The following is a 15,011-nucleotide window of genomic DNA, read 5'->3' as shown; positions in this document are numbered from 1 at the left end:
GGAACTCTTCCTCGGCCTCAACTGGATCAAGTGTATGAGGGACGTCATCGAGCTGAACGTGTGCTGAACACGGAGGTGCCGTACGTTCGGTGCTAGGATCAGTCGGATCGTGAAGACGTATGACTACATCAACCGCGTTGATAAACGCTTCCGCTTTCGGTCTACAAGGGTACGTGGACACACTCTCCCCGCTCATTGCTATGCTTCTCCTAGATAGATCTTGCGTGATCGTAGGATTTTTTTTGAAATACTACATTCCCCAACAGTGGCATCCGAGCCAGGTCTATGCGTAGATGTTATATGCACGAGTAGAACACAAAGAGTTGTGGCCGATAATAGTCATACTACTTACCAGCATGTCATACTTTGATTCGTCGGTATTGTTGGATGAAGCGGCCCAGACCGACATTACATGACCGCGTTCATGAGACTGGTTCTACCGCCGTGCTTCGCACACAGGTGGCCAGTGGGTGTCTGTTTCTCCTACTTTAGTTGAATCGAGTGTGACTACGCCCGGTCCTTGTTGAAGGTTAAAACAGCACACTTGACGAAAAATCGTTGTGGTTTTTGATGCGGAGGTAAGAACGGTTATTGCTAAGCCCGTAGCAGCCACGTAAAACTTGCAACAACAAAGTAGAGGACGTCTAACTTGTTTTTGCATGGCATGTTGTGATGTGATATGGTTAAGACATGATGATATATAAATTGTTGTATGAGATGATCATGTTTTGTAAAAGTTATTGACAACTGGCAGGAGCCTTATGGTTTTCGCTTTATTGTATGAAATGCAATCGCCATGTAATTGCTTTACTTTATCATTAAGCGGTAGCGATAGTCGTAGAAGCAATAGTTGGCGAGACGACAACGATGCTACGATGGAGATCAAGGTGTCAAGCCGGTGACGATGGTGATCATGATGGTGCTTTGGAGATGGAGATCAAAGGCACAAGATGATGATGGCCATATCATATCACTTATATATTGATTGCACGTGATGATTATCCTTTATGCATCTTATTCTGCTTAGGACGGAGGTAGCTGAAGGAAATATGCCCTAGAGGCAATAATAAAGTTATTATTTATTTCCTTATTTCATGATAAATGTTTATTATTCATGCTAGAATTGTATTAGCCGTAAACTTAGTACATGTGTGGATACATAGACAAACAGGGTGTCACTAGTATGCCTCTACTTGACTAGCTCGTTGAATCACAGATGGTTAAGTTTCCTAGCCATAGACATGAGTTGTCATTTGATTAACGGGATCACATCATGAGAGAATGATGTGATTGACTTGACCCATTCCGTTAGCTTAGCACTTGATCGTTTAATTTATTGCTATTGCTTTCTTCATGACTTAAACATGTTCCTATGACTATGAGATTATGCAACTCCCGAATATCGGAGGAACACTTTGTGTGCTACCAAACGTCACAACGTAACTGGGTGATTATAAAGGTGCTCTACAGGTGTCTCCGATGGTACTTGTTGAGTTGGCATAGATCAAGATTAGGATTTGTCACTCCGATTGTCGGAGAGGTATCTCTGGCCCTCTCGGTAATGATCATCACTATAAGCCTTGCAAGCAATGTGACTAATGAGTTAGTTGCGGGATGATGCATTACGGAACGAGTAAAGAGACTTGTCGGTAACGAGATTGAACTAGGTATTGAGATACCGACGATCGAATCTCAGGCAAGTAACATACCGATGACAAAGGGAACAACGTATGTTGTTATGCGGTTTGACCGATAAAGATCTTCGTAGAATATGTGGGAGCCAATATGAGCATATAGGTTCCGCTATTGGTTATTGACCGGAGATGAGTCTCGGTCATGTTTACATAGTTCTCGAACCCGTAGGGTCCGCACGCTTAACATTTGGTGACGATCGGTATTATGAGTTTATGTGTTTTAATGTACCGAAGGTAGTTCGGAGTCCCGGATGAGATCGGGGACATGACGAGGAGTCTCGAAATGGTCGAGACGTAAAGATCGATATATTGGACGACTATATTCGGACATCGGAAAGGTTCCGAGTGATTCGGGTATTTATCGGAGTACCGGAGAGTTACGGGAATTCGCCGGGGAGTATATGGGCCTTATTTGGCTTTAGGGGAGAGAGAGAGAGGGGCTGCCTAGGGCAGGCTGCGCGCCCCCCAAGGCCTAGTCCGAATTGGACTAGGGGGAGGGGCGGCGCCCCCTCCTTCCTTCTCTTCTTTCTTCCCCTTCCTTCTCTCCTACTCCTACTATTTGGAAAGGGGCGAATCCTACTCCCGGTGGGAGTAGGAATCCCTAGGGCGCGCCATAGTAGAGGGCCGGCCCTCCCCCTCCTCCACTCCTTTATATACGGGGGAGGGGGGCACCCCATAGAAACACAAGTTGATCATTGATCTTTTAGCCGTGTGCGGTGCCCCCCTCCACCATAATCCACCTCGGTCATATCGTAGCGGTGCTTAGGCGAAGCCCTACGTCGGTAGCATCATCATCACCGTCATCACGCTGTCGTGCTGACGGAACTCTCCCTCGAAGCTCTGCTGGATCGTGAGTTCATGGGACGTCCTCGAGCTGAACGTGTGCTGAACTCGGAGGTGTCGTGTGTTCGCTACTTGGATCGGTCGGATCGTGAAGACGTACGACTACATCAACCACGTTGTCATAACGCTTCCGCTTACGGTCTACGAGGGTACGTGGATGACACTCTCCCCTCTCGTTGCTATGCATCACCATGATCTTGCGTGTGCGTAGAATTTTTTTTTGAAATTACTACGTTCCCCAACAGTGGCATCCGAGCCAGGTTTATGCGTAGATGTTATATGCACGAGTAGAACACAAGTGAGTTGTGGGCGATAATAGTCATACTGCTTACCAACATGTCAATATTTGATTCGGCGGTATTGTTGGATGAAGCGGCCCGGACCGTCATTACGCGTACACTTACGCGAGACTGGTTCTACCGACGTGCTTCACACACAGGTGGCTGGCGGGTGTCAGTTTCTCCAACTTTAGTAGAATCGAGTGTGGCTACGCCCGGTCCTTGTTGAAGGTTAAAACAACACATACTTGACGAAAAATCGTTGTGGTTTTGATGCGTAGGTAAGAACGGTTCTTGCTCAGCCCGTAGTAGCTGACGATGATATGTACCTAGGGTAGGGTCATAGGCGTGTCCTAGAGACCCTCCCCAAGGACACTTACTTAAATTCAGAAGCATTCAAGGGATAACGTCGTCCACTCGACTAGAAGCGTTCCACTCGGAAGACACAAGTTCAGTCGACCAAGGAGTACTCACTCGACTGTAACAAGAATCACTCAACAGCTAGAAGATCTAAAGTCAGTCTGTATAGCAATGGTCAGGCGTTTACTCTGTAGACTTAATGGTCATTAATGTATCTTTATTGCTGGCGTTACCAGTAACACCCTATCTTTATGTACCTTAAACCCTGTGTAACTGAGGGTGGGAGGGGTCTGGCGAACTCTATATAAGCCACCCCCCTCCTCAGGGACAAGGGTTCGACCCCCTGTAACTCCACACACATAATCCAATTGACCGAGCTCCCGAGCACCGAGACGTAGTGCTATTACTTCCTCCGAGAAGGGCCTGAACTCGTAAATCTTGTGTGTACAACTTCACCATAGCTAGGATCTTGCCACCTCATACCTACCCCCCATTCTACTGTCAGTCTTAGAAGCACGATAGTTGGTGCCCACCGTGGGGCAGGTGTCTTAGCAACTTTCTGGCGAGGTTGCGATTTTTCCGATTCCTATCATCATGGTTTCCGGCGGTGGATTGGCTGAGGGCCGCGAGATCCGTCTCGGCGCACTCGTCTTCATCACCAACGACTCCGCTTGGCTCCAGGAGGCTCCACTCGACACCGAGGCGCTCCCCGTCCGCGGGGCGATGCACTTTCGTGCGTGCGTGCGCGGCGTCCTTCTGCAGCAACCGTCGACCAAGTATCAGTCGACTCCCGTGGTGTCCTCGCTCCCCGCTGTTCGTCGCTGCAAGCGATCCGATCGCTCACGGCTCCAGCGGTGGGTGAAACACGTGGTGGCACGCCAGTCGGCCACCCCCAAGTCGTGGCAATCAAGCCCGACGAATCACTCTATGGCATGTTCGATCTGTCGACTGGCTCCGTCGAGACCCTATCCGAGTGCGACAGCAGCGATCCCGCGGCTGAAGTCCTGATGGTCGACTCTCCGCGCAGCCCCCCTGGCATGTGCCGCAATGGCGGTGGCGATGGCGGTGGCGATCCGTCGCGCGTTCACGAAGAGTACCATCCTGAGACCCTTTCTTCGCAGCAGAGGGAAGAACTTCATGGCCGCAACATGGAGGCGCTCCACACTCCCATCGTTGGTGAGACTTCCGAGGCTCGGGCCTTGGAGGAGGCGCGCCTATCCACTTTGGCTGAGCGCACTCAGTTGGAGAATCTTCAGCATGCACTCGACGAGCGGGCTCATCGGCGGATCCCAGAGTCCAGTCAACGCGCCCGGCAGTTGTTCCCACCATAGCCTCAGGTATACCGCACTCCAATTCAGAATCTTACAGCTGTGACCCATATAGCAGAGTCCATTCAGCCTTCCCAGTCGGAGGCTAGAAGGATTTTGATGCAGATCCGGGCTCTACTCCGGGCAGCCGGAGAACAGAACACAGTAGTGTCTCAGTCGCGAGACGGAATCCATAGCAGATCTGTGATGGCGGATACAATAGTGCCCATCGCTGTGAACACAGTAGTGCCCACAGCCCAAGATCGCCTCTGAGGCGTGAGGGACGTGGGCATCGTCAAGAGCAGTACTTGGGTCAGAATCATGAGCAGTATGATAATCGAGTTGACCGCAATAACCGCCGTCGAGTGCCTACTCCCCCTCCGAGGGGCGGGTCATATATGTCCCGTCATCATGATGACAGGCGCCCGTACAGTGGTGAGCGGAGATTACCAGTCGATCCAAGAGAGCCTGGGTTTGATGCAAGATCAATTTTGGTACAAGGTCTGCTCGATAGGAACCGGGCACACAGAGATCACCCGAGTGGGAGCAGAGTACACGTTTCAGGCCCTGAGTGCTTTAGCAGAGCCATCAGAGCTGCTGAGATCCCTCCCAACTTCAGGTTGGTGACTGGGGTTAGCAAGTTTACCAGTGAATCGAAGCCTGACACTTGGCTCGAAGATTACCGAGTGGCTGTACAGATCGGCGGTGGAAATGATGAAGTAGCTATGAAGCATCTCCTCTGATGTTGGAAGGTTCGGCCAGAGCATGGCTGAATCAGTTGGCCCCAGGCAGTATTTTCAGCTGGGAGAACTAGCCCGAGTGTTTGTCAGGACCTTTAAAGGCACTTGCAAACGACCAGCAGGGTTGACAGAATTGCAACATTGTGTGCAGAAGCCGAATGAAACCTTGAGGGATTACATTCAGAGGTGGACCACTTTGCATCATACAGTGGAAAATGTATCTCAACGTCAAGCAGTTTGCGCCTTCAAGGAGGGCGTCAGGTATCGAGAGCTTAACCTGAAATTCGGTCGGACAGGAGACATCTCTCTGACTTGAATGATGGAGATAGCCACTCGGTTTGCCAATGGAGAAGAAGAGGATCGACTCCGCAGTGGGAAGGGCAAGCCAGTCGCCCAAGACACCGGAGGAGGTCGGAAGCAGAAGCGCAAGGCCGAGCCAGCAGCTCCTGGTGAAGCTTTGGTCGTGGGACAAGGAAAGTCCAAGGGGAAGCCCAAAGGGCCCTGGATCCCCAAGAAAGTAAAAGATCAAGCAGGAAATGATGTGATGGATTTGCCATGCCACATTCACACCAAGAAAGATGAAGAGGGTAATCTGATTTATCTGAAACACACCACTCGACAGTGTTGGCTCCTGATCCAACAATTCCGAGAGAAACAACCTAGTGAGAAGGAGAAGGAGTCGGATCAGGATGAGGACAAGGAAGAAGATGATGATGGTTTCCCCAACGTTAATTCCACTCTGGTGATTTTTGCTGGCATTGAAAGCAAGAGTCGACTGAAAGTCATCAATAGAGAAGTCAACATGGTTGCTCCGGCAACGCCAACATATCTAAAGTGGTCCAAGGTTCCCATCACATTCGACCAGTCTGACCATCCCCCGCGTGTTGCCACCCCAGGGAGGCAAGCGTTGGTGGTCGACCCAGTCGTTGGAGGCACCCGACTGACTAAAGTCCTGATGGATGGAGGCGGTGGTCTGATTATTCTGTATGTTGAGACCCTCCGAGGGATGGGCATTCCGATGTCCAAGCTCAGCGAAAGCAACATGCGATTCCATGGAGGCATCCCTGGGAAGAAAGCCGATTCACTCGGCCAGATTACACTCGACGTGGTTTTCGGTGATTCGACCAATTACCGTAAGGAAAAGTTGACATTTGAAGTTGTGGATTTTCATAGCGCCTATCATGCTATTCTGGGCAGGACCGCGTATGCTCGTTTCATAGCTCGACCATGTTACGTGTAGCTCAAGTTGAAGATGCCTGGCCCAAGGGGTGTGATCACAGTCACTGGCAATCGGCAGCGAGCTAAAGAGTGCTTCCAGAAGGGCTCAAAGATCGTCGATGAACAAATGGCAGCAGTTGAAATGGCAGAATACCAGAAGAATGCGGATCCGAGTGATTTGTTGAGAGCAAAGAAGCCTGCTTCAGATTCAGCATTTCAGTCGTCTGGTGAGACAAAGTCAGTTCATATTCACCCGACCGACCCCAATGCTGCTCCGACTCTTATCTCGTCAACACTCGACGGCAAATAGGAAGAAGCGCTCATCTAGTTCCTCCATGAGAACTGGGACATCTTCGCATGGAAACCTTCTGCATGCCGGGTGTGCCCAGGGAACTGGCTGAGCAACGTTTGCGAGTCGACCCAAAGGTAAAACTAGTCAAAGAGCATATTCGACGGTCCGCCGTACAGAAGAGAAAAGCAATTTGCGAGGAAGTGGCTCGACTCTTGGCAGCTGAGTTCATCCGAGAGATTTACCACTCCGAGTGGCTCGCCAATGTCGTCATGGTTCCTAAGAAAGATGATTCACTCCGCATGTTTATTGACTTCAAGCACATCAATCGGGCCTGCCCGAAGGATCACTTCCCTCTCCCTCACATCGATCAGATAGTCGACTCGACTGCGGGATGTGAGCGGTTGTCTTTTCTGGATGCATATTCCGGGTACCATCAGATCCGACTGTATGGACCCGATGAGATAAAAACAACTTTCATCACCCAATTCGGGTGCTTTTGTTATGTTACCATGCCCTTTGGTCTCAAGAATGCTGGCGCCACATTTATGCGTATGATACAGAAGTGCCTGCTCACTCAAATCAATCGGAATGTGGAAGCATACATGGATGACATCATGGTTAAGTCACGCAAAGGTTCCAACCTGCTGACTGACCTTGCTGAAACCTTTGCCCATCTGAGGAGATATGATATCAAGCTTAATCCATCAAAGTGTACATTTGGAGTTCCTGGTGGCAAGTTACTCGGATTCCTCGTTTCCGAACGTGGGATCGATGCAAACCTAGAGAAAGTTGGTGCAATCCTCCGAATGAAACGCTCCGTGCGTGTACACGATGTTCAGAAGCTTACTGGTTGTTTGGCCGCTTTGAGTCGATTCATCTCTCGTCTCGGTGAAAAGGCACTGCCTCTTTACCGACTGATGAAGAAATCTGACAAGTTCGAGTGGACTCCTGAAGCTGACACAACGTTTGCAGAGCTCAAAACCCTGCTTTCCACCTAGCCGGTGCTTGCTGCTCCAATCAGCAAAGAGCCTCTACTGCTTTATATTGCAGCCACTGGACAAGTTGTCAGTACAGTACTCACGGTCGAGCGGGAAGAAGAAGGCAAGGTCTACAAGGTTCAGCGCCCTATTTACTATATTTCTGAAGTTTTAACCCCATCCAAGCAGAGATATCCGCATTATCAGAAGCTTGTCTATGGGATTTACTTCACCACGGAGAAGGTTGCACATTACTTCTCGGATCATTCAATTATAGTCGTCAGCGACGCTCCATTGTCAGAGATATTGAATAACAGAGATGCAACTGGTCGAGTGGCTAAATGGGCGATTGAACTTCTTCCGCTGGATATCAAGTTTGAGGCAAAGAAAGCAATTAAATCCCAGGCAATAGCAGATTTTCTCGGCGAGTGGATTGAACAACAGCTGCCGACTCAGGTTCAGTCGGAACATTGGACAATGTTCTTCGACGGGTCCAAGATGTTGAATGGTTCAGGTGCTGGGGTAGTCCTGGTATCTCCGCGAAGCGATAAGCTCAGTTATGTTCTCCAGATTCACTTTGATTCCTCCAACAACGAAGCTGAATATGAAGCACTTTTATACGGGTTGCGTATGGCCATCTCACTCGGCGTCTGGCGCCTAATGGTCTACGGCGACTCAGATTTGGTGGTCAATCAGGTGATAAAGGAATGGGACGTCAGAAGTTCAGCTATGACCGGTTATTGCAATGCAGTGAGAAAACTGGAAAAGAAGTTTGAGGGGTTAGAGCTCCATCATATACCCCGACTGAAAAATCAAGCAGCCGATGACTTGGCAAAGATAGGTTCCAAGAGGGAGCCCATTCCCAGCAATGTGTTTCTGGAACATATTCACACACCTTCAACTCAAGAAGATCCCTTCACTGAAGAGCCCCCACAACCTAAGAGTGCCACTGATCCGACTAAAGTTGAAATCCCAGCCGTGGTCGACTTGGTCATGGAGGTTTTGGTCGTCATTCCCGACTGGACAGTGCCATACATTGCATATATTCTCAAGAAAGAACTCCCAGAGGATGAAGAAGAGGCTCGTCAGATCGTCCATCGATCCAAAGCCTTTACTGTGATGGGTGCACAGCTTTACAGAGAGAGTGTCACTGGAGTCAGTCAGAAATGCATCACACCAGAAGAAGGCCGAATGATTCTCAATGATATCCACTCAGGGACCTGTGGTCACCATGCGTCCTCTCGGACCATCGTGGCCAAAGCATACCGAGCTGGGTTTTACTGGCCACATGCTAATGAAATGGCAAAAGAAATCGTCGACAAGTGTGAGGGTTGCCAGTTCTACTCCAACATGTCCCATAAAACTTCTTCAGTTTTGAAGACCATTCCACTCATCTAGCCATTTGCTGTTTGGGGATTAGATATGGTCGGGCCCCTGAGGACTGGTAGAAGTGGCTTCACCCATGTGCTCGTAGCAGTCGACAAGTTCACCAAATGGATTGAGGCTAAACCCATCAAGAACCTCGAAGCAAGTACTGTTGTCAGCTTCATCAGAGAGTTAACGTTCAGATATGGAGTCCCACACAGCATTATCACAGATAATGGGTCAAACTTCGATTCAGATGAGTTCAAAGCTTTCTGCGCCTCCCAAGGCACTCGAGTCGACTATGCTTCAGTCGCCCACCCACAGTCGAATGGGCAAGCAGAAAGAGCAAACGGTTTTATCCTCAAAGGGCTGAAACTCCGATTGATGCGTGATCTCAAGCATGCTGCGGGCGCTTGGGTTGATGAACTACCATCAGTACTTTGGGGATTGAGAACAACTCCAAATCGGTCGACTTGTCGAACTCCGTTCTTCCTTGTCTACGGGGTTGAGGCTGTGCTTCCGAGTGACTTGCTTCACAATGCACCCCGAGTGGAACTTTTCTCAGAAGCTGAAGCAGAGCAAGCCCGGCAAGATGCTGTTGATCTTCTGGAAGAGGAAAGAGAGATGGCCTTAATAAGGTCGACCATTTATCAGCAAGACCTCCGTCGATTCCATGCTAGAAACGTGAGAGGTCGAGCATTCCAAGAGGGAGACCTGGTTCTCCGAGTGGATCAGCAACAGCCGCACAAGCTTGCTCCCACATGGGAAGGTCCCTTCATCATCACCAAGGTGCTCCACAACGGAGCATATCACCTCTACAACGTTGAGCACAATAAGGACGAGCCACATGCTTGGAATGCAGAGTTGCTCCGTCGTTTTTATACTTAAGCACTCAGTCTGTTGAGATGTAATAAGAAATGCCTTTTAGTTTGTTTATCAAAGACAGAGTTTCACAGTCCTCTAAATGATTGTCGTTGCTTATACATGTGTTTTAAATCCCCTAGTGGGTGGCTTAGCCGCGAATCCGTTTCGCCTAAGTATGAAAAAATCCTACTGAGTGAAGAGCAAGTCTCTCACTCGGAGGCTTAGCCGCGAATCCGTTTCGCCTAAGTGTGAAAAAATCCTACCGAGTGAAGAGCAAGTCTCTCACTCGGGGGCTTAGCTGCAGTCCTGTACTCGCCTAACTTTAAAGAAATCCCACCGAGTGAAGAGCAACCCTCTCCCTCGGGGGCTTAGCTGCAGTTTCGTACTCGCCTAAGTTCGAAAAAATCCCACCGAGTGAAGAGCAACCCTCTCACTCGGGGGCTTAGATGCAGTCCTGTACTCGCCTCAGTTTGAAAAAATCCTACCGAGTGAAGAGCAACCCTCTCACTCGGGGGCTTAGCTGTAGTTCTGTACTCGCCTAAGTTTGAAAAAATCCCACCGAGTGAAGAGCAACCCTCTCACTCGGGGGCTTAGCCGCAGTTCCGTACTCGCCTAAGTTTGAAAAAATCCCACCGAGTGAAGAGCAACCCTCTCACTCGGGGACTTAGCTGCAGTTCCGTACTCGCCTAAGTTAACACGTGCTCCAAGTGAAAGAACAATTCTCTCACTGGGGGACTTAGCCACACGCTCCATCCTTATCCGCAAGGACGACGAGGTGTAGGTCGACTGCGACCTTCTCCTCAGAGCTGCGCCAGAAATACAACATGCGCTCCATCCTTATCCGCAAGGACGACGAGGTGCAGGTCGACTGCGACCTTCTCCTCAGAGCTGCGCCACAAATACAACGTGCACTCCATCCTTATCCGCAAGGACGACGAGGTGCAGGTCAACTACGACCTTCTCCTCAGAGATGCGTCACAAATACAACGTGCGCTCCATCCTTATCTGCAAGGACGACGAGGTGCAGGTCAACTGCGACCTTCTCCTCAGAGCTGCACCACAAGTATAAAAGATTGTTCCAAGTGAAGAAACAAGTTCCACCCGAAGAATAGAAACAAGCATATTCAAAGATAAACCAAGTTCAGATAAATCCAGCGAAGTTCCGGGCAGCGAATAAAAGTGCTCAGGCGTCAAGCCTGAAGGAGTTTAACAGTTATAGATCACTCGGCATACCGAGGAAAATATAATCGGATCATAAATAGTTTGTTCACTCCGCAGGAGGAGGGCTAGCAGGCTCAACGAACTCGTCCAGGTCGATTCCGTCAGCAATCCGAGTGGCAGCGGCAATGAAAGTCTCCATGAAAGACTGGAAGTCAAGCCTCTTGGTATTGGCAACCTTGATTCCTACCAGCTTCTCTTCTCTAGCCTCTTTGCAGTGGACCCAAACCAAAGATAGAGCAACGTCGGTGCCACACCGAGCAGAAGATTTCTTCCATTCCTGCACTCGACTGGGAATCTCATTAAGTCGAGTCATAAAAGACTCGAGGTCATTCGGAAGCGTCGCCCTTGGCCAGAGTGTCGTGTCGATCCTCGACACCGCAACCTTCAGTCGGGCGAGGTAGTCAACAACGCCAGCAACACGGGATTCCAGTCTGAGTGTGTTCATGGCAGCTTCGTCCTTAACAGGAGGGAGGATGGGGTCCAAGCTTGTTTCAATTCGCCCAGTCTCTTCCTCGAAGTTCTGGCAGAATTCTACATACGCAACAAAACGACGAGTCAACAGCTATGCAACGAATCGACAGCGCCAAGTCAGTTAGATAAAGAAAGGTACCTTCAAGCATGATGAATAGCTTCTTGGCTAGCCCTCCCAGATAATTCTCCAGATCATATCTCTTGCGAGCGATGCCTTCCATTTTTTCGGTCAGATTCTTCTTGTCCTTCTTTAGATGAGTCGCCTCCTTATTGGCTTCATCAAGGGCAGTCTTCAGCTTGGCATTTTCTTCCTCCAGTTTACCGACTGAAGCCAGCTTCTGGTCGGCGAGTGCAGTTTTCTCTTCTGCTGCTTTCTGCGCGGTTGCAAGGTCCAGATCCTTCTTCGCCAGAGCCTGGTTCATTGTTTCTGAAAGAAATGACGCTTGGTTTAGAAGAAGTAAATGACACTCGGTTCAGGGACGAATCAGTCGACAAGTTTTTCATACCAGTGGCTTCATCCTTAGCCTTCTGCAGGTTTGTCTTGGCTAACTTCAGATCAAGATTGAGCTGGATCTGCTTCTTCTCCAAGTCAGCGAAACGGGTCCCGAGTTTACAAGATCTCTGCAAATAATGGATAGTCAGTCGACGAGAACAAAGGTTGATTCTTTCCGAACAATTAATACGACAAATACAGTTCTAAGACTACTGCCGAATCAAAACATTCAACAGTAGTCTCGGGGACTACACCCAATGGGTGCACTCAGCGTGCCCCCACTGGTTCGACTTTTCAATCGACTTGGTCCGTCCAGTCGAGAAAAAAATAGAGAGACAACAGCTGTTCTCAGACCACAGCCAACTACCAGCAGTTGACTACGGTCTCGGGGACTACACCCAGTGGGTGCACTCAGCGTGCCCCCACTGGATCAGATCCCACTCGACATGGTCCGCCCGGAAAGAGTGGAAGGACGATCAAAATAAATTCTGTTCAAAAGACCACTGCCGAGTCACAGCACTGGACAGTGGCCTCGGGGACTACACCCAGTGGGTGCACTCAGTGTGCCCCCACTAGTTCAAAGACACACTCGACGCTACCTAGTCAACTCAAGTGGAAAAACTATTCAGGAAAAAATTGCAACAACACCCACTTGGTGTGCAGATACAAGACAAAGCAGTTCTCAGATAGCATATCCTAACAGAACAATTATCAAGGTGAAGAAACAGTCGAGAAGACATTGACCTGGACGTTGGTATGAAGAGCAGAACTGGCATCATAGGCAGCTTGACTGGCCTCATGCACCACCTTCATTTGCTCCATCATAAGGCCCGCTTGGCAAATGGCTTCTCTAGCTGCAGCAGCTGGGTCCTCCAGGACATGGTGGGTGGCAAATATCGGAGATGGCGAGTCAGTCGCGGCAGCTTGAGGATCCGAGGCATGGAGCTGCAACGCCGAGCCAGAGGCCTGCGCAGCCGACGCTGAAGGACGCCTAGTCGACGTAGGATCAGCGAACGTAACAGAAGCCCGGTGAGGGTCTCCGGATCGCTGGGTCGACTGTTCTGGTACTGATGTCGTTTGCGATTTCTTGCCGGCTGGCGCCTTCCTGCCTGAAGTCCTGCTCCTCCGTTCCAAAGGCTGCTCGTCATCGTCATCAGGGAGATCGATAACGTTCGATGGTGCTGAAAGAAAAACTCGGTCGCAACAGTTCAGTCGACTACAGTTTGATTGACAAAATAAAGACAAGTTAGCATAAATCATACCTGCTTTCAAAGTAGCTGCATCTCCAGTCTCCTCATCCTGGCCCTTGTAAAGGTCCATAGAAGTCGCAGAAGTAGCAGCACTACAAGTTTCAAGATTCACTCGGTCAAACCATGAACTGAGTCGGCAGCAAAGGTCCTTGAGCAAAAGCGAGGACAAGGCACTTACGCAGAAGCGACGGGGACGTCGATCTTGATCTTGGGCAGGGTCTTCCGAGACTTCGATGCTGCAACTTTGGGCTGCTTTGGAGCCTTCTCAGTCGGCATGGCGGAAGAGGTCCGAGTGCGCTTGGAAGTCTGCCCAGTCGGCTTAGCCACCTTGCCACGAATACTCACTGGGTCATGCTGATGCTTGGAACGCCTTTCGTTGCGAGGTGGTGACTCGACTTCTTCGTCACTACTCGAATCCTCACTTTCCTCCTCCTCTTCTCCTCTGTCGGACTGCCAATCCATGCTTTTGCCTCCACTTTCTTCTCCTTCTTGGTACTTCTCTTGCTCTCTGTTCGGCATTGTGTATGTCTCCGTATAGATCTGCGAAGCAAAAGAGGTGAACAAAGGATGGTTGACTCGATAAGCAGCTGCAAATCCGAATGAAGAACGCTGAGAAATAAAGAATAGACCTAGTCTGGTTGGTTGTTGGCGTCGAATGGCAAAACTCTTCGGGACCCCCTGGGGTTATCCTTGTTTCATGTGATTCCTTGCACCCATTGCGCCACCATCTTTTCATCAACGTCCTCTGGATGGATCCGAGTGGAATCTTCAATTCCCGAGTACATCCACATTGAGTGATCACGAGCCTGGAGAGGCTGGATACGCCGACTGAGGAATACCTCGAGCAGATCCATACCAGTCACACCCTCACGGATCCGCTGAACTACTCGCTCCATCAACATGGCCACCTCCACCTTCTCTGCTGGGGTCACCTTCAAGGAAGTGGGTTTTTGGACTCGTTCCAAGGAAAAGGGAGGGAGACTAGTCGGATGACCAGGGGTCGACTTGTCTTTGCAATAAAACCAAGTCGACTGCCACCCTCTAACCGAGTGAGGGAGATTCATCGCGGGAAAACCACTCTTCCCCCTCATCTGGATACCCAAGCCCCCACACATCTGGATCACCTGGGTTCTCTCGTCACTCGGGCTAGCTTTTTTCACAGTCTGCGAGCGGCATGTGAAGATGTGCTTAAACAGACCCCAGTGCGGTCGACAGCCCAGGAAATTCTCACACAGGAAGACAAAGGGAGTGAGGTATGTGATTGTGTTGGGAGAGAAATGGTGGAGTTGAGCCCCGAAGAAGTTCAGAAAAGCACGGAAAAAGGGATGTGGGGGCAAAGAAAAACCGTGGTCGACGTGAGTGGCGAGTAAGACGCACTCACCCTCCTGAGGCTGCGGCTCAGTTTCATCCCCCGGGAGCCTCCAGGAATCATGCTCAATCAGCCCGCTCTCGGCCAGATCTTGCAAGTCATCCAGCTCGATTGTGGACTGGATCAAGTCGCCCTGGACCCAGCCGCGTGGCAAGGCGGATCTCGACGACGACCCGCTCCTGCTGGTCTTCTTCCCCTTCCCCTTCGCCGCCCCCTTCTTTGCACGCTCCAGCGCCGCCATCTTGTCCCTCGCCATCGCAGCAAGAGGT

The sequence above is a fragment of the Aegilops tauschii genome, chromosome 4 (genome assembly GCF_002575655.3).
Source record: "Aegilops tauschii subsp. strangulata cultivar AL8/78 chromosome 4, Aet v6.0, whole genome shotgun sequence".
In the NCBI taxonomy this organism is placed as follows: Eukaryota; Viridiplantae; Streptophyta; class Magnoliopsida; order Poales; family Poaceae; genus Aegilops; species Aegilops tauschii.
The sequence above is the reverse complement of the archived record's forward strand: the minus strand, read 5'-3'. Positions refer to the sequence as shown.